Source organism: Scylla paramamosain, chromosome 27 (genome assembly GCF_035594125.1).
Source record: "Scylla paramamosain isolate STU-SP2022 chromosome 27, ASM3559412v1, whole genome shotgun sequence".
NCBI classification, from domain to species: Eukaryota; Metazoa; Arthropoda; class Malacostraca; order Decapoda; family Portunidae; genus Scylla; species Scylla paramamosain.
In genome coordinates this window covers 15,581,909-15,603,108 of record NC_087177.1, presented here as the reverse complement: position 1 = coordinate 15,603,108, position 21,200 = coordinate 15,581,909, and the positions used below count along the sequence as shown (strand labels likewise).

Here is a 21,200-nt window from a genome sequence, read left to right as displayed (position 1 = left end):
GAAAAAATGTAATGTGAATAACAATAAAATAAGTAGATGTCACGGAATGGGGCCACACATCCATCAGCATCTCTCCCTCTCATTACTTTCACCTTATGTTCATTCAACGACACAATGAACAACAAAACAGGTCGCACAGAATGAGTAGGGAATCCCATGTCCGAAAAAAACAATATTACAATGAACAACAAAATGGGTGATACGCAATGGGGCCACACGTCCACTGCCGTCCATCCTTCCTATCACTCTTATCACGCTCTCCTCGCGCTTGTCTCACTTCACTGGGTGATGGCCAGGTGTGGGATCCTGCTACTAACTGAGGAAAATATCCGAGGGTGAAATTTCTAGTCTCACCTCTCACCCTTTATCTTTAGAGCGCATGGTGCTCCTGCTATAGATAAAGGGAGTAAATGATAAAATTGCCAGAACTACCAATTCCTGGCACTAATTGACATATAGATGAACAGACATGGAGTGGAATTAGCACCTGTGATCCCATACCTTTATTTTTGCATCTGACACCAGTCCTGTGCCCGTGAAAATATACCAGCACTTGTATAGATCTACTTAACCTGTGGGGCAGCACCTGTGATCCTACTACCTGTGTTTTCTTATTTCTTGTCCTAAAACTGTAATTTTGTCCCCGTAACTCTATACCTTTGCTCCCTTACTCTTACTTCCATTCCTCAGCTTGTGGTACAGTGTCTATAGGAAAGCATTGCTTCTTAATGTGTACGAGTATGTGCAACGCAAAGCAAACAAAAAAAAGAAAAAATGAAGAGAAAGGTACGAAGATATTTCATGACATTTTGTTTTGTTTCATGTGCAGTTATTTATTATTCATCTCTCTCTCTCTCTCTCTCTCTCTCTCTCTCTCTCTCTCTCTCTCTCTCTCTCTCTCTCTCTCTCTCTCTCTCTCTCTCTCTCCTTCCCTCCCTTTCTCCCTCCTTCCTTCCTTAAACAAACCCGAATGAACATTAAAGCTTTATCAGGCAAAAGAGAGTGATTACTTCAAATATTGGACCCATAATTGACGTAAATGGAGATTACACTAATGACGAGGAGCAAATTAGTAACATTCTAAACACTTTCTTTGCCTCAGTATTTACATTAGATCTCAGCGGCATCCCTACGGCGCCAGCACTCCAGCTTAATAACAATGACGTCCTAAGCAGCATCATTTTAACAGAAAGTGACGTGTCAAAATGCTTCGATAAACTTAAAGTTAGCAAGTCACCCGGGCCTGACACGATCTCACCCTGCATCTTAAAAGAAGTGAAATCCGAATTAGTTAAACCATTATCCGTATTGTTCAACAAATCCTTGCAGTCCGGTGCAATGCCTGATGAATGGAAGCTCGCAAACGTAACTCCAATTTTCAAAAAAAGCAGTAAATCTTTACCATGTAATTACCGGCCAATTAGTTTAACCTCAGTCGTATGCAAAATGCTTTAAACACTAATAAGAGATAAACTCGTTAATCACTTAAAAGAAAACAACTTACTTAAAAATACTCAACACGGCTCTCTCTCTCTCTCTCTCTCTCTCTCTCTCTCTCTCTCTCTCTCTCTCTCTCTCTCTCTCTCTCTCTCTCTCTCTCTCTCTCTCTCTCTCTTTAATATATGTGTGTGTGTGTGTGTGTGTGTGTGTGTGTGTGTGTACCCATATTCAGTATTTTATATGAAGTATGAAGAACAACGTGACAACCAAGGAAGGAAACGCAAGGAGTAAGAGTGACTCATGGGAGGCCAGGAATAGGTCATGTCTGCTGCCCCCTCTCATTACTCAAACACTAATAAACAACTTGCTGAATGTATAATGGATGAACGTTCACCGTGAGCCAAGAGGTAGAAAGTTAGGAAACGTGTGTGCTCACATATAAGAAGCAGAAACGCAGAAGATGGAGGAAGAGGAAAAGAGGGACACCCTTAGTGCCACCCTCGTGGCCTGCACTAACGATATGGCATTGGCAGTAGCCATTCCGACACTCGCCGCACTCACGCTGCACCAGAGAGAGGAGACACGATGGCAAACACTAATTAGAACTGTTTATTACGGTTCCCCTTGTGCTGGGAGGATGTATCACCCGTTTGATTCTCGCGCGCCCTCTTCCTCCCTCGCCCCATTGGCTGAAGGAAGTGTGTCACGGGTGCTGGCGGATGTGAGTGCCTCGTGTGAGTCTCCGCCGTGTTGACATGTTGCCGCGTGCTTCCTGCCGCCTCGGGGAGAGACAGGAGGCAGAACGGTGCTACCTGTCGCATCTACATCAACATTAGCTGCTGGAGCGACGGTAGTAAAGAAACACGTGACTTAAGGTGCAGATTATCATCGAAAAAACTAATTATCTAATGTTCCCAAACACCTTGACATGAAGACGGACAAGGCGTATGTGAACCGCTTAGTACAACATCCTCAAGTAAAGAAAGTCCATGGATATCTGCTCAAGACGGGCACCCCGCTATTACTCCCTGTTTCTTCCACTTAAACATCACATCCGGGTCTTGCTGCTGCCTTCCTCCTCACAGACTTGGCGGGGAAGAAGCAAGGACGCGCCGAGGCCGAGTAATGCGGGGCGAGAATCAAGCCGCTAGCTTGGAGGAAGGGAACCGTGAGGAGCGGAAGAATAACTGTACAGCTTCCTGACTCACCTAAGGGAGATTACGTAAGAGGAGGCATATTGGAGAGGCGCACCGTAACTGGAAGGTAGAAGAGAAGATAGAAAAATATTCGCAGAAGAAAAAACCGGCTGAAAGGAAAGTAAGAAAGGAGACAAGTGTCATACCAGAGAGAGAGAGAGAGAGAGAGAGAGAGAGAGAGAGAGAGAGATTAAATAAACTGAACAAAACATAAGAGGAAAAGTTTGCTGCCCGAGAAATACGACCACAGGAGAATTGCTATCGCTGTTCAGAGGTGAGAAGGTGATTGCGTTAATTGAGAGCCTTACTGCCCTGTCGCGGCGCACGTCCCCCGACTGAAGCCTCGTATCTCAGGAGTGGCGGAGGGTGAAAGGGTGGTGAAAGGACTGAGGACTGGGAGAAGGGCGAGGAAAGCTTGTGGCGTGCTTTTAGTTCCGCCGGGATGACTAACATGAGGTGATGGTGCGTCCAAGGCGGATGTTTTATTACTAGGGAAGACACGTAAAAGTTATGTATTCTTACGTAAAGAAGTAGTGGTCGCTCACACGGAGAGACGGGATGGAGAAGAGGATGTGTGCTGCGGGAACGCAGATGTTCATGGTAGTAAAAGTAATTGATGCACTGCTGCAGGAATCTTAGAATGCAAGAGAGGGAAACTTATTTTTCCTCCTCCGCAAGGCTTAGGAGCTGTTTGGTGTGCAGTTGTGGCGATATCCATGCCAATAAGAGTGACATGTGCGCTGATAAATGAGGTAATAAATAATGAATAAAAAATAAGAATGTGTGAAATTTATTCATCTGTATATTTATTACGTAGTGTTGAAGTGTTTATTTACATGTGCCTGTGTTTTTGTTTATGTGTCTTTTATTTATTGATTTATTTATTTATCTGTAAGTTTTATATATTAATGATCACTTCGATTTTTATTTTAAGGAATAGCTCTGTAAAGGAAGAAAACAAAGTATTACTTGAAATGTTTGATGCTTTATAAACTGGGGAGCAGTATACAGAGAGAGAGAGAGAGAGAGAGAGAGAGAGAGAGAGAGAGAGAGAGCACGGTGGATGACAGTGATGGCGAAGTAAGGGTGCTTCACTCAACAACACCATCAATGCTTCAGCATTATCAGTGGAAGAAAATAGTCTCAAAATGTGTTACTTTTATTATTAAAGACAAGCATGCCTCGATATGTTTATGGTTCGGCGTTACAGTTATGGCGCTTGTTTATGTAAAAGAAAGCTTCGGGGACGTACTAGAAAGTCTGTGGAGCGCCAAGCAGGCGGGGAAGGAGAAGGTCGGGAGGGAATGTTTAGTGGAGTTACATGGGTCTCGTCACGCCGACCCGGAGGCAGGTATGGCTAAGGCCTCCCCCTCATCTTCCTCGCCAGCCTAAAACATCATACAAAAAGCGGAAATAGCCAAGTAAAAGAGAGAGTAGAGTGAGCGTCATGATATGTGTCAAATGTTTACAGGCGGGAGCGAGCGAGCCCGCCACCTGGGCTCTCCGCCAATCAGCTGGCTGAACCGAGCACACTGGTTTGAGTCAGCCAATAGGGGAAAGGTGAGAGCGGCCCAGCGGGAGATGAAGCAATGGTTAGCGTCGCAGGTCCGGCTCGTCAGTAAGCCAGCGTTCTCTGCTACGCGCGTGGGGAAGGGAAAGGAAGGGGCGTCGTCGAGAGGGGACCCTGAAGCCCCAGTATAAAGTGTTGGTTATCCTGACGCCAGCAGTTTAGTTGTTGGTGGTCTCTGGTGGTGTGAGGTGTCGCTCCCCTTCAGCCTGGTGTTTGTATTCCTGCTGAGAAAAATCGAAAGTTTCTCTCGTGGGGGAGGAGTGATCCCATTTACTGATTACTCGTCCTGAAACCCACGCTCGATATAAAGGTAAGATATTCCTCCACGTTCTTACTGCAGTGTGGCATTGACAATGTTAGCCAATCATTCTTATCGATATTAATTACTCTTACCTAGTACCACGTGAGAGTAAGACAGACGATGAGAGGTGTTGATGGTGTTGATACTCTTGTAAGCTTATAACTCATGAAGGTCGATTTGCGTCCGAACAGTGATGTGAGAACTTGTTTAACACATGTTGAGTGAGGCGGCGCCGCCACTGAGTGCTCTCCGCGCGTCACCCCGCTGCCAGTGCTCCTCTAGGATGTCCATGTCTCCATGGATGCCCCACTTTCTTCTCGCGTGTAGTATGTTTCATAGATACTCGGGTTTTCATTGTGATTTTCTTATCTATAAATGAAATTTTCTTTTAATATGTCAGCTGATAATGAAATTTGAAAGGATGCAAATGAGCTGTCAGTGTCAGTAACATTCAGTCGTCTGATGATAATGCCAAAAGAGGTGACAGCACATCCTCAAGTCCCTCACTGGGGATCTTTACTGTAGGAATGACACGTAGTACTACTCATAGTCAGGAAATTGTGCATGTACATGTGTGTGTGTGTGTGTGTGAGAGAGAGAGAGAGGGAGGGAGAGAGAGAGCTATCAATAAGTGTTCTTTCCTGGTGGTTCGTCAGTGGCCGAGTGCCTGTAAAATAAATGGCTGGGCGGCAGTAGCGCGTCAGGACTCGTGTCTAGCAAGATTTACGGCCGTGGTAGCAATTCGCTTGCCAAGTAACATGTAGCCGGGCAGTAGATCAGGCGAGGGACGTGTGCTCTGTGCCTCTGTGATGAGAGTTTTAGCATGCACGGGAAGAAGAGGATGTCACTCGCTGCGCGGGGAGATGTTATTGACTACTCAAGGATGCCATTCATTACTAAGAATCAAGAAAGGGATGTCATTCTCTTTTTTTTTTTATGTTGGGAAAAGACACTGTTTATTTTCCCAGGCCGAGGAAAAGAATGTCATTCGCTTATACTAATAATAAGATGACTGCTTTTTCATGTTGGGAATAGCGTGTTGTTCTTTTTTTTTAAAGGTAGGGAAGGGATGTCATTTATTTCTCGCTCTTTTTTATTTTCTATGTAGGAGGGACACCGGCTAAGGGCAACAAAAATCGCTGCTTACAGTAGAGTGGGAATAGGATGCAGTCGTTCAGGAAGGAAGGTGTTATGTATTTATTACTTGAGGAAGTCACTCCTCTCTCCTAGTTGGAGGTGGACTACAATTTACTACTTTTTTTTTCTCTTCCTTCTCTTCCTCCTCTTTCTCTTTAATAATTTCCTTTGCTCTTCCACTTTCTTCTTCTACTTGAACTACTTATCTCTCTCTCTCTCTCTCTCTCTCTCTCTCTCTCTCTCTCTCTCTCTCTCTCTCTCTCTCTCTCTCTCTCTCTCTCTCTCTCTCTCTCTCTCTCTGTATATATATATATATATATATATATATATATATATATATATATATATATATATATATATATATATATATATATATATATATATATATATATATATATATATATATATCATGGTCTTCTTCCATATTTCATGGTTTAAGATTTTTTTTAACACCAGTGGTAAAAAAAGAATGACATATCAGCAAACAACCTGACGCCTTCGCTACCACCTTCCAATAGTTGGCACCGGCCCCTAATTCGGCGCTTGCTAAAATAGCGTCTTTTTTTTTACTCCCGTTTAGAACACCCACAAAATTTACGGCAACAAATTGCAATCAAACTATAACAGCATTAGGAAAAGAAAATGCGAAAATGCGGAGTAGCAGGTTCATCCTCATCAAATGGAGTAACTAAAACTGTGAAAACTCCGGACCATAAAAATGCTTTTCTACCAGTACATCACCTCCTTTCCAGGTAATCATTCCTTGTCTGTACAGAAAGCTACTGCTTATTACTAGCCGTACCTCCCCTGCTATTATGCTACTAAGCCATCAAACCTGTGCTATTACATCACTTCCACAACTACTCGTACGTCCGAAGAACCATACGTTCATTGTAACTTCTTGGATGATTAACATTCTGTGAGCGTGTTCTGGTCATCGAGAGTTAATGATGTGTTCAACATTTTGGGAATTCACTAATACACGTATATTTCCACAGAGTTCCTTTCGTGATACTATAGTCACTTTGAGGCAAAGCCATACCTATAAACATTAATTTACCAATGATTGGCTGGTGGAGGAGCCAAAAGCTTTCCCTGCCCTTTCACCCCATGCACCCCCCACGGCCCGGCACGCGGTCACTCCATAAAGGGAGTGCTGCCGGCGGCAAGATCGTCGACCCAGCAAGGTCTTCCCTCTCTTCCGCGCTGATCTGCACATCTTCGTTCTGCACCTCCTCCTTTAGCCACTTCTTTACTTTGGTTAACCTTTAAGCAGGTTTTTCTCTTTAAGCCAATTAAGAAAACAGTACAAGTTCTTTGAAGTGATGCAAATGCCATTTTGGATTTGACATGGCTGATGTTCAGGGAGTAGAATTCACTCCTTAAGGATACTTTTTAGTATGTGAGGAAAATAAATAGTGGAGCTTCTTGTATGTGTCATAAAGGATTTTTGTGGTTCATCATGGTGTAAGTGTTTGCTGCGATGGATCGATACCCCTGTGTAGCATCTGTTCCTCGAAAAATCTACTCTGCCCACGTCGAGGTGTGTAAGCGTCAGTCACTGCCCTGCGTCACGTCTTGCTTGTTTCTATTGCACCTCTTATTATACTTCGTTGTCACGTAACTATAAGTAGATGAAAAAAAAATTCTTTGTTACAGTTCTTTTACAGCTGTGCTGCGTTGACTCGTAAACCCACTGACCGCCATTCCCACACAGTACACTGTGCCGTCACTCATTGACTCCACGAGAGTGGCTAGCCAGGATGTGACGTCACGAACGGGAAAGCACACAACCACTTCACACAGCAAGACGGTCTTTAAGGAATTTCACCTAATTTTCACGCTAACAGACTTAATACATTACTATTTGTAAAAGTGAAACTAGATGTAAGTTTTGCGTGCATTTGGTGTCTGTTGAACATCCTGGTGAATGAGAACAGTTGGTACTACTTCTGCAGGTGTCTCCCAGAGACGGCCGTGTGACACTGATCATTACCCTGAAAAATAGGTGTGTTGCCCTAAGTCCAAAAGATTTTTGTGGCGCGAGACGAAGCATGTGACTGAAGAAAGGAAAGTTTTCATCTTTGTCAAGACTAATAGCACTTGAAGAGTCTTTGTCTCCGGCCGAATAAAAACACTAAAACTTTTTTTTTTCACCCCCGACCAACGGTTGGGTTTTTAGAGAATCTTTATCTCATTGACTGACTGAAAGCAAGACGACATTCGTTTCCTCCAACACTAATCCTCAATGTTCCGAGAGTCTTCGGCTCACTACTCCTATCAACGTTGAAATCGCTATTTATTTTTTTTATAGTTTATTTGCTTATTTATTTATTTATTTTATTTTTTTTTTTTTAGGAAGGAAGGATAGTAATCATGGTGTGTGATCAGCTTGACCATGTTGTTGCCGAGGAGGGGAAAGGAAGTACATAATGGGGAGAAATGGGGTGTTGGTATGTACTTCCCGGGTGTCACTAGAACGGATTCTCGGCCCTGCCTGGATTAATTATTAGAAAGGCACGATCCAGGGAGGTAATTACGCGTAACGGTATTATATTGGATAATAATGGAAGCAAGGCAGACGAGGGAAGAGGCTAAAGGCCGGAAGAAGACACACTGATTGTGGTTTAGCGTGAGGGTGGCGGTCGAGGTAGGATGACAGACGGACGAGTAGGTAGGTCAGTGTGGTGGAGGACCCGTGATAGTAATAGTCAACAGGTAGTACTGAGGCGGAGGGGGAGGAAACAATGAGAGGGACAACGAGGTGTCAGCTGTAGTCGGTAAAAACTGACATAGTGTGGGTGGGAAAATTACAGGCGTGGCGCGAACGTTGAGCAGCATTGGCAAGGTGATGACAGTGTGCGCTGCGACAAGCCTCGCCTCGCCTTCTGTTCCTACCAGCGCTAATGCTGACAATTTCCTTGGTGATGGTGCCTCGCTGCGGTCACTCACGGTGCTAGTGCCGGCTGGAGCCTGGCACACCCCTTGCAGCGAGCACCCCCGAACCACGGCGACGGGAGTGTGTGTGTGTGTGTGTGTGTGTGTGTGTGTGTGTGCCGTCTTGGGGAGGAGCAGGAAATGCTGCACATCCGTTCTGTAATTCTTGAGGTAATAGCCGCCCACTTTTGCCGGTTTGATCTCTCTCTCTCTCTCTCTCTCTCTCTCTCTCTCTCTCTCTCTCTCTCTCTCTCTCTCTCTCTCTCTCTCTCTCTCTCTGCTTTGGAATAGACAATTGAATGACTGAATGAAATACTCACTCTAACATTTTTCCCGTCCATTATGATCCACGCCGCTATTAATTTACACCAAATGAAGTAGGTACTTACGTAGCACCTTAATCTCATTGGACAAGTTCCTGTGATATTGGTCCAACATATTGTAAAGTACGAATAACTAAGAAATTGTAACATTTTTTTTAACCACGGACAATACTTAAAAGAACTGGGTTTTTAAGTTCTCGCAAAATTATTTAGTTGTGTGTGCAGTATTACTCTTTCTTCATTTGACTTCGTTCATTTGGCTTCGTTCTCCCACATTCTCCTTGTCCTCGTCGTCATCGCAGGTTTCATTCCTTTCTCCCCTTATGACTGAATTACGGTCTGGAGAGTGCTGCACTCTAGACCGTGAGCTGAATATCCCTCGCTGGTTTCCTCTTCTTTTGTTATTCCTATGTTTTGACGCCGGTCATCCTTTTCACGCTTTACACAGACGACCTTTCATCTGTACACCTGAATTCAGTGCGTGGTTTGGGGGAAGATTCACTGAGCAGATTTTTTTTTTTTTCATCATTATTTTCTTTCTATTGTGCGCTATTGTTATAAAAATTCACGGAAAGGTCCTCTTCCGACATGGGGCATAAAAGCTGGAATGGCGAGTGTCCGTCAAAATGTGAATCATGAGGTAGTTCACCACAATTCATAGATCTGTGGTGTTGGCAAAACTTGCACCATTTTACTGAGGTTGAGCTGAGCCTGATGAGATATGAACTCGATATATTTGTTGTATACCAGTGTGCATCATTGGCACTCAAGCAAAATTAATGTGTTTTGCCCCCCCCAAAAAAAAATATACATTCTCTTACAAAATGCATTGGGAAATTGAAAATATAGCTGTGCTTCATTATTAAGTGAAGTGGTACGGATAAATGAGAGTATGCTGTTGGCAAAATTCATCTTAAACTCTGTACTCCAGGTACCGAAAATTGTAACGGCAAGTGAAAAGTTAAGTAGAAATGGCTTCAAGGGGCAATGTTGCCCTTTTTGTGCCATACTGACGGCACCTAACGAAAGAGAGAAATAAAATCATTAATCTTGTCACGATATTTACAAGCGCCGCAGCCGGGCCGCCCTCGTGGTGATGTTAACGAGGAGGTTGTCTTGATAGAGCAAGCCCACACCACTGGGGACTGCCGCCTCTGTGTGCCGCCGCCGGTGAAGTAGGCGGATATGTGCTCAAAGGGCGTCTGTGAATTGATTCCTGGTGCACATTGGCAAGTGGTTGGCTCCCAGGATTTGGCAACTCCTGGGTGGATAGTCCTTGATGTGCCAAGGACACACCGCTAGGACAAGGACCTCTAGAAAAAAGTGAACGAGAATTCTCGGCTGTGGTCTATGTCAGGCTTGGGAACATGTGTCCTACGCCTTGGCGCACACACGTCCTTGTAAGATATATATATGTATATATATGTATATATATATATATATATATATATATATATATATATATATATATATATATATATATATATATATATATATATATATATATATATATATATATATATATATATATATATATATATATATATATATATATATATATATATATATATATATATATATATATATATATATATATATATATATATATATATATATATATATATATATATATATATATATATATATATATATATATATATATATATATATATATATATATATATATATATATATATATATATATATATATATATATATATATATATATATATATATATATATATATATATATATATATATATATATATATATATATATATATATATATATATATATATATATATATATATATATATATATATATATATATATATATATATATATATATATTACAGGGATAAACTTGTGTTCATTGACTGAAGAAAAAATACATGAACACACACACACACACACACACACACAAACACAACCTACATCATGGGTGGTGGCAGGCACGCCGTGAGCCGAGCGTTGCGACATCTGGCAGCAGCGGCCCATATTCCGTAGCGTTGGCGGTGAAGCGCCAGCTGCCTGACGCTTGCCACTCTTGGCCGCCGCCTGCACGAGGCGCCGCCTGGCTTGAGCGCCGTCTCCCAACACCCATAACGAAGGAAAGGGCACGAGCATGACGCAAAGCAGAGCATGGTCCTGAGAGAAAGGCATGTTAGGTCCCTGACTGGGCCATTCTCACGCCGAGTGGCTCCAGTAATGGGGTGACCTTGATTTCACCGAGTTGAGCTTGGGAGAGACCTTGATCTTGCTGGCCTGAAGGTGTACACCTCAATGGCCAGACCTTATTGCACCCGCGTGGCCGCCGCATGCAGCACTCCTGTGTGTGTGTGTGTGTGTGTGTGTGTGTGTGTGTGTGTGTGTGTGTGTGTGCTCATGTAATTTTTTCTTCAGTCAATGAACACAGGTTTATCCCTGTAGTTATTTTCATATCACTGTAACTTTCTCATGATTGCCAGATGAACGGTAAAAACATTGAGCGAAACAACACGCCCCAAATACTTCACTTGTGATGTTATTTATCAAGGAAGATTGATTTAATTGAGTTCATTGTTAAGTTGTAATCCGCTACCTGTATTTCTTGCAACAACATTTTTTATCCTCTGTTCATCAGAAACACCATGAGAAATTAACACTTTGTAATAACATCAAGGTTAGAGATCAAAATCACATGCGTCATTAATAGGGAACACGGCGAATCAAAGAAAGAAAAGCACAGGGTATGTGTCTGGTGAGACGCACGAGGTGATGAAGTAGTGTTGATAGCTTTGTCATCCTCACTAACTAATAAGTATAATCAGCTTTAGTAATATTGGCATTAGTATGTTGCTCCCGGTTTTTGTTATCGTTGTTTTTACTCTTCTTCCGGATCAGTTTCCTCTATCGATTTTTTTTTTTTTTTTTTCCTCTTTGTGTGTGACGAGTTTTTATATCTAATTTTCCCTGCTCTCGCTCCCTCCTACACCCCCTACGTCCTCGCATCCCCACCCCGACACCCCAGCCTTCCCTTCACTGCACCGAAACCTGCCAGCAAAAACGGTGAGAGAAAACTGAATGGGCCGGTTGTGACTCCTGGGGGGAGGAGGGGGAGGGTCTGGGGTGCCGCTCGATGTTGTGATTGCCAGTGTGGCAGAGTGGGTGTGGAAGCCCAGTGTACTGTAGTGATGGGGGAGTGTGTGTAAAGGGTGACAGGGTGACCCACTTGGGCACTGGGTATTGGTGGCAAGGTCAGTGATGAAGGTGCGGTTGTTTCCCAAATTCGCAATACACTCCTGTCCCTCTCCTTCCTCTCCCCTTCCCAATGAATGTTGTCGCGTTACGCTGCCTTACCGGCGGTGTGCGGGTGTAGAAAGGATTTGTCTATTTGATGAAGACCACTGAAGCATGGAAATGTTTGGTGTTGATGACGTTAACCTCGCATGTTGACACACGAGCGACTTTACATCGGGTTTAGTATCGCCTGCCTCGAGGGTACATATTGATAGATTAATAGAGATATTATCTTGAATGTACAAATATGGGAATGTAATAAATTATTTCTCTCTGCTTAAGACGGTAAACTTTCCCCTATCGCCAGAGCCAAAGTGTCTTAAGAAAAACTTCCGTCAATCTAGGGCATCCCGCACCTCGCGGCCGCCTCACGCTGGCTCGTTTACCTGCTTCCGGTCCAGTTCCCGCTGACCGGCCGCTGCCGCAGTCCAGCAGCCTTTGTTGAGCAGCGGCACTGGGTGACTACCACGCCGAGGAGCGAGAAAATTGTTGACAGACGTCACATTACATGTGACAACTTTAGGGGACGCTGCCTCAGGAAATCGGCCACAACGTTTAACATATTTCAAGCGCGTTCCCTTCCTCCAGGGTGTTTATTGTGCCATTAGCAATCTCGACTCTGTGACACTAATAGCATACAGTCCTCGCAGAGGTTTGTGATTCACTGTAGTGTGTACGAGTATAGGTGTGTGTGTGTGTGTGTGTGTGTGTGTGTGTGTGTGTGTGTGTGTGTGTGTGTGTGTGTCTGTGTGTGTGTGTGTGTGTGCGTGTGGGTGACATGTAGTGCATCTTCGGAGAGTATCAGAACTTCAGGAGAATTATCATATTCTTAAAATTCGTGACTCTTTTTGAGAACACTTACCAAACATCCCTTAATTATTTTAATGTGTGTGTGTGTGTGTGTGTGTGTGTGTGTGTGTGTGTGTGTGTGTGTGTGTGTGTGTGTGTGTGTGTGTGTGTGTGTGCGTGCGAGCGAGCTAGCACGCGTGCGCGTGTGGTGTGTGTGTGTGTGTGTGTGTGTGTGTGTGTGTGTGTGTGTGTGTGTGTGTGTGTGTGTTACACCTCCCGCCGCCACCTGCCCCACTCATCGTCACAGAGTACCGTTACGCCACACCACCGTCCCTGCGGCCCACTACACCACTTAGCTCTCGCTCCAGACACACCCCAAACCACTGCTGCAGGACAGGCCAAGGAGGACCTACCGAAGTCCTGGTTGTCAGGCTAGTCACAGCAGTACATGATGCTTTTGTGTCTGGACAAACTATCAGGCACATAATGGAAGTGTCACACAACAACAACTCAGTATGTCACTTTTTTTTTTTTCCTCCATATCATGGATTGTAATTACTTTCCCCTTTTCCCACTGAATTTTTTTCTTCACATTTTTTTGGTTACTCTTCATCGTCCCCTTGAACAAACTGTCCCGCGTCCTCCTCCAGAGTCTCCACATCCTCAGAGCCGCTCCGTGAGTGTGTGTGTGTTGGTGGAGGAGGTTGGAGCCGCCAGTCGGTCACAGTTGCTCAGCTGCCTCCGTGTTGGTTGTACGTCACCCTCCCACCCGCTCGGTCCGCTCCCACCCCCTCATCCTTCTCGCCCCTCCACTCTACAACCTTCCCTTAGAGGAGACTTGTTTGTGAAGAAAAGGATTACTTTATAACATGTATGGAACAGTGTGGTGATAACGTGAATGGGTTGTATCATAAGACCCGAGTTGACGTAGAAGCTGCTTATGAGTGAGCGTCTTGTTGAATGACCCGGGACGAAGCTGGCGTGGCTCTTACAGGAAGGAACCAAAAGTGTGACTAGGAGGAACTTGTGCGCGGACTGAGGGAAGGGCAAGGTAAGGTTATTGCCTCCACTTCGTGCTCCTTTGCTAGTTAGTGTGAGGATGATTTCTTAGTCTCTCTCTCTCTCTCTCTCTCTCTCTCTCTCTCTCTCTCTCTCTCTCTCTCTCTCTCTCTCTCTCTCTCTCTTTCTTTTCCTTTGTCTATGCACGCACGATTAGCAATGCTCCCCAGAGAATTCGTATACATGACTTACGGGCGTGGAATGTTATGGAGTGAACTCCTTCATTCACGCTGTTTAAGAAGTATAATTATTCTTCATCGTGACTTCCCTCGTGCCTCCTCTTTCTGCTAAAGAATACCATCACTTATGCGAATCCTGAAATCTCCAACTTTTCATGAGTTGATCCTTTTTCTAATCATATGACTTCTACCTCCATTGGACTTATTATTATTATTATTATTATTATTATTATTATTATTATTATTATTGTTATTATTTTTACTACTACTACTACTACTACTACTACTTTTAAGGAATTGTACGTCTATTACTTTTGAATTTTATAAATACATATAGAGTTCCCTTTATTTCACCCAGTGCAAGATCAGCATATTTTGTGTCTTAGTGCATTCCTCTTTGCCACGAATTTCTGCGGTCTCCTATCGGTGGTCTCTTTTATAGGATTTACTTACTGCATCCCTTACAAGATTAGTATAATGTGGCGTACTGCAGCGCCGTTCACTGTGACTTGTCTTATTCGACTGCCATTTTCAGTATAATGTGGCGTACTGCAGCGCCGTTCACTGTGACTTGTCTTATTCGACTGCCATTTTCAGTTACTTTTTTTTTTGTTTGTATGGATCATGGACAAACTAGGTACTATAACTTCACTGCCTACAAGGTAAACCCAACGTGGTTTACTGCAGTCTCCTTCACTGTATGTATGCTGCCTCCTGTTCGATATCCATTTTCTTTTACCATTAAGTCCCCATGTCGACCAGTATCAGAATAAATAAGTCCATTCTGTCATCAATACGTCTGACCAGCGTCATCTAAGACCAAAAAACCAATGTGAGTCAGAAGAGCCGTGGGCAAGGCGGGCCGGCGCGTTTCGAGGGACGTGGCCTGCCGCGAGCTACAGCTGGGCCTCTTTATCACATTACCAGATCCATTTTCACGTTACTCGTCTCAATTTTCCCGCAGTTTTAGGCCACCGAATCTTTACTGAAAGAAGTGTTCTAATTCTTGGTATCTGAAGTGCCTCTGTTTAGGATTGGAGAGGAGTGAATGAGGCACATAATGAGAAAAAATTGTACGTACGTGGAAAGATGAAAGTCGAGAAGCAGGGAGCCGCAGTTGTAGGCCAGTCAGTGCCCTGCCGTGCCTGGCTTGGCGAGATGAGGTTCACCAGCCCGGAGTGAGGACGTGTTCTGATTGACCTCTGGGCTTGATGGATTTTCTTACGTGTGTGTGTGTGTGTGTGTGTGTGTGTGTTTGTGTTTTGTGTGAACTTTTATTTCCTTACTTTTATTCAGTTTTTATAGGTATCTCTTTTGATAGAGAGTTTGAATATGCATGATATTGATATTTATTTTATATATTCTCCTGTTTACTTCTCGGCATGTGGTCATTTATATTTTGTAACACACACACACACACACACACACACACACACACACACACACACACACACACACACAGAGAGAGAGAGAGAGAGAGAGAGAGAGAGAGAAGGCCAGGGTTGTTAGCCTCTTGCATGGTCACAGGCCCTTGGCTTAAGAGTCGTGCCCATTTTCTGTGAAATGATCAGGGGCTACATTGTGAAAGGAACCAGGCCCTTTTTTTCTTTTTTTTTTTTTTCGATACGGAATTCGATCCTAGATCCTCTGGTCTAGACAAGTTCGAAGGATTTTACCACTATGTATTTTTATCAAAGCTGAGTAGAAGATAAAGCTCCCAGTTCTTTGAATTCGCCCTGTGTCCAATATGAATGTTAATAACAACACCATCTTACTCGTACGCCAAATAATAAATCACGTCAAAGAAAATGCAATCGTTACCATCTAACGATTTTTTTTTTTTTTTTTTTCTCCTTACTAATGTTTGAGATATTCCATGAAGCTTCTCTGTCCTGCGAATTTTCGGTGTGAATGAATACCTACCGGTAACACAAATTATATGTTTTTTTTTTTTTTTTTCTCTTGAGCTTGGTCTGAGGGGCAACTGCGTGACTCCCCTTGACACGCTATTCGATGCTCATGATCCTCTAGAATTTGTCGACGTAAATGATATCCAGGAAAGAGTTTTTAGTTCTGCTCCGAATGAGGCTTTAGTATGCAAATTAAACTCACATTTCGAAGTATATGCTATTGTGAGGTAAGTGTATGTGTGTGTGTGTGTGAATAGCGTAATTCATCAAACTCTATCTGGTTAAACTAAATATTTTTTTGAGTCTGAGATTTCTATATAAATGCCCAGTGATACCAAACTAAGCTAACGTCAATATTAAGAACTAACTAACAATTCATTCAACCCGCTGTAGCTTTCTCGACCGATGGCGAAACAGCGTCTAAGAGAAGGAAAGGAGGTGTGCTCGAGAGAGAGAGAAAGATGAGCTCCTGGCTGTGTTCCACTTATAGGCTTAAACTTCCTAATGGACAGGAACTCATCTTAAACTTCAATAAGCATACTCGTAAGTTTAGGGCGGCAGATAACTGTAAGGGTTATACGGTACGTCTTTCCCTCCCGAACACAGCGGCGGCGACTCAACACTAACGTTTGAGTCACACAGCACCTCACTCCGCACCTCTCACTGCGGCCTATCTCCCCTCCTCGTCCACCAACCACTTGCAGCCAACAGTTAGCAAACAAACCTCAACTCTATCACACCACAACCACTGCCACATATAATAAATCCAACACTAACGCTAACGAAGTCGAATATGCAAAATAGATAATTACAGAAAGTGAGATAGTTTATACAATAACATTTACAAGACAAAGTGGAGCACAACCAAATTATATACCATCGTGGAGAGCCAACTTCATTGCAACAATCTTGCTAGTATGTCAATAACACTACTGCTATCAACTTCCTTCTTACGTAACGACAACAATAGCAACAATACCAGTAACAACAACAACAACAATGAGATCGCGAAATACGTTTACTGGGTCAGCCAGGGCGGCATGACCTCCGTTTTGGCCCTTTGCCAGGGACGCGTGGAGCCACCCGGCCAGCGGCAGTAGGGCAAGGGGCAGAGTGGAGCAGGGTGGGGCAAGGGTAGAGGGAGCGAGGGGGCAGCGTAGGTACTGAGTGGAACAAAGCCTGGGCGGGATAGTTGGCAGGTGAGTGCAAGGCAGATCGCCAGGGCCGAGGTCATGGGCAGCCAAGCGTGGCCACTACGAAGGATGGCACACCATCCTTGGTTTGGGGTCACCGCTTTAAGAACTGGTTTGCTGTCAGCCTTGCGCTGAGATCGTGAGGACCTTGGGGTGGAGTACTTCCTCAGGTAAAAGCAATGCATAGGCGGGAAACACAGCACAGCCAAGCGGGAGCTGCTTCGTCAGGTGGTGGTGAGCCACAAAAAGCTGGTGATGGGTCATTTGCAGTGTTTGAGAGCTCAAATCCGGGTTGGACTTTCCCCGAGATTGGAAAAGAGCCAAATACCATCCGCCGCGTACTTGTTGTGAGGCCACACTGCACTGGCAGAGGCCAGTGACAGGGGAACGAATGAAACGCACCGTGCTCAGGAATATACCCTTGACCATTCACAAAATCAACATAAAATTGACCATGCATACTTGCCTCGTCCGTGCGTTTGTACCAGACTTAGGAAGAGTCTCTGGGAACACTCACTCACGGACATGTTAAACTTGTTTATATAGTACAGCTTAGATTAGATATAAATTGCGCCGCGGATCTAAGTCTTGTGGTACCCCACTCGTTCTATATATCGCCTACCTTGGCTTTTCCTCATATTCGATATATTAGTGAACCAAAGAGTTAAGAATATCCTGTTCAATTAAGTTTCTCTGATCGAAGAATGTGTCGCGTGCAAGTGCACCACACCACCAGCTGACGGTATCCTAAGCCCTATTGAACATCCAGGGGTTGGTGACCCAAAGTGCGACTCACCCAAACATCCTCTTATCCATCCATAGGGCTTTCTCTCCTGCATCTCAATTCGCATACTTTTCTCAGGTAGTTTGCTTCATTATGATACCTCTAGGATTAATTGCTTCTCCTGATAAATAAAGATGTAGCCACAGGTCTCACCTCGCGTACTACTAATACATTGTAGAAATTGAAACCTCATTTGTCGGTTTGTCCGCCTTTCTTGGTCGAGAGACGTTAGTACGTGAGGAGTGTGCTCCTTTCTAGGACATAAGACCGTTTCCAGAACTAGTGATGATCCTTACTTCCTTCGCTGTCTGTTACTATTGTACATAAAGCGACAGAAAGGATCCATCATAAAAGGAATGTAAAGAGTCCTTAAAAACGGGTTATTCATGTTCCAACTTATATAAGACGCTGTAAATTATGAAAAGATTATCACAATAACCTCATTTTACATTACGTAGCATATAGACTTCAAGCAGGTGAAGTCATCGGCACCAAAAACATTGCCATCTCAAAGAAAATAAAAGTTGGGGACACTGGACGTGGAGGAGGCGGAGCGAGTCGCCGCTACTCACACCGCCGCCGCGCTGGCCTTGCCGGTCTGCACATCCCGTTAGCTGTCCTTGGCAGTGGCCGCGGGGAAGGGGGTCACCGGGCCAGGGCGGGGCGGACAGCCGACGCCTCTCTTACCTTGACCTTGCATGGCCGCTGTCCGAGTGAATGAACGTGTGTGTGTGTGTGTGTGTGTGTGTGTGTGCTCACCATAAGGAAATACAAGTGTAAAACTTATTATAGTTGTTATAGTTATATTCGTATAGTTATATTCGTATAGTTATATTCGTAAAGTTAAATTCGTAAAGGTGAAGGTTTAAACACCACTTCCTTGGAGGTTTTTTTTTGTGTGTGTGTCTTTTACTCTTTTATTTATGTGTGAGTTAATTGGTTATTATTTCTGGAGGTTCACTTTTTTTCAGTAACTTTCTAATCGCATCTTTTTCCTCTTTCCAGGTGAGTCTTCCTACCCGCGCCCTCTGCAGCAGCCCCCGTCCCGCGCCACACAGTAGGTGGAGCGAGAGTTATGGAGTGAATTTAGCCCACTTGTCGTCACGTCTACTCACTCATTCATTCGCGTCATGCCTTGTAACTCTGCCGCCTTTCATCACTCGCCCTGGATTATTATAGACCGTTATGTTACTGGAAAAACACACTTGGGAATCTCTCTCTCTCTCTCTCTCTCTCTCTCTCTCTCTCTCTCTCTCTCTCTCTCTCTCTCTCTCGTCTCCTGTTTCTTTTTATTTATATTGTTGAGATCGTCGTCGCCGTCCTTGTTGCTGTTGTTGTTGTTGTTGTTGTCGTGGTGATGGTATGTTCTATTTCTCTCTTCCTGTTTTCTTTTCTGTATGTCAGGAATTTCAAGATTCATATGTTCAGAATTCAAATGAGTTTTTCTTTTCATATTACTTTTACCTGAACTAATATAGCTTTTATGATTTATAAGTAAATATGAATTCAGAACTACTTTCATCTTTTGTGCAAATTGAGGAAAATACTACATCTGTCATCAGCTAAATTCCTTCGGCCATCTTGTTTTGACTTTTTCTTCTTTTTGTATTTAGACTTCATCGTTGATTGTTTTTACACGTTTATAGTAGCACATCCGATGCTAACCAAACGCCTTCGCTATTCAGCTCGATCCCTTTCTTTTTCCTCCACCACTCCACTCCATCTTGTGTCGTCGCTAACTAAATTCCTCGGTCCTTCAACCCCCATCTTCCTCTTCCTTACCTTCCACCCTGTACTTGCTCTACCCTGGGAACGCCGCGCCCCGCCCCTTCTCTCAACCCCGTGACCCATGACCTCTCTAGTCCTCGTGACCTTTCTGTCAGAGGCACCAGGTCATCACTGTGTCTAGGATCTGTCTGTCCGCCTGCTGTTGAGTCTGGCTGTCTGTTTGTGTCTGTGGTGACACAAAGGAGAGAAATAATCCTTTAAGAGTGATCTAGTGCAGTTGCTGTTTTCTCCATTGTTAATTTTAAGAGGAAGTACGTATTGTGCATTGTTAAAAGTGCAACTTCGGACATTCTTGACAAGTCTTGAGGAAACAAATTTTGTTGAAGTTCATCACAGGATCAAGATAATGTTCTTAGAAGGGAATTGGAAGGAAATCTACTAGGATCTTAAGGAAAGTACAAGTCTCGCAAGCTTCTCACATATCTTGACTTTTTAGGCAGCTCTTTCAATATCCTACATATTGTAAACTTGCATCTTTTTTCACTCAAGCTTCATATTTTTCATCTGATATGAGGTACACGCCTGTAACAATTTTAGAGCTATATAAATAATGAATTGCTGGCTTTGCGCTTAAAAACTTAAATAAATTGATAGGATTAAGAGAGTTCATGAAAGTCTGTGAAGGGTTCCATTTAGCACGCGAGATCAGATGACACACACACACACACACACACACACACACACACACACACACACACACACACACACACACACACACACACACACACACACACACACACACACACACACACACACACACACACACACACACACACACACACACACACACACACACACACACACTTGATGCACTTCTGGCGTAATGACCCACTACTCTTCACCGCGACCCTTTTGAGCGGAAGAGGAGGAGGAGGAGGAGAAGGGGGAGGAGGAGAAGGATGGAACTAACGGGATGAGGGTCTATACAGTGCCAACCTTGCAGGAAATTCAAATATGACATCTATATGAAGACTGGTGAAGGACTAAATCACCGGGTTGGGGATGACTGGAATGAACAGCAGATGAGCGAAGAAAGTTTTTTTTTTTTCTGAAGCTTTGTTCTGCAGTAGAATTGGGATTAATACTAATGATGATGATGATCAAATAGGGAAGAAGGCACTATATAGCAAGAAAGGAGTGAGAGTAAAGAAGCATGGTCGTAAGGTATGCATTTAAGAAGTAGAGGAACAAGTAGCAGTTGTAGGAGATTGTATTATTTGAAAATAACAGATACCGTAAGTCTATAATGAGGATATCTGTTGAATTAAGTGTGGTGCAACAAGATGGAGCAGGGGAGAGACGAAGGGAGGCTGGG

General features: G+C 43.7%; 1 protein-coding gene across 4 annotated transcripts in view; it reads left to right on the top strand.

The window, feature by feature from the left end:
- The first annotated feature begins 4,170 nt into the window (after window positions 1-4,170).
- Window positions 4,171-21,200, top strand: part of LOC135114282 (cuticlin-4-like) — a 50,442-nt gene continuing 33,412 nt past the window's right edge. The window contains exons 1-2 of one of the 4 annotated variants that reach the window (XM_064030167.1): window positions 4,246-4,516; window positions 19,103-19,154. The gene's annotated coding sequence lies outside the window, so the exon portion shown is untranslated. Of the gene's footprint in view, window positions 4,517-13,630; window positions 14,024-19,102; window positions 19,155-21,200 lie in introns of those variants that run through there. The other 3 variants (XM_064030166.1, XM_064030164.1, XM_064030165.1) reach the window with 3 other exon arrangements.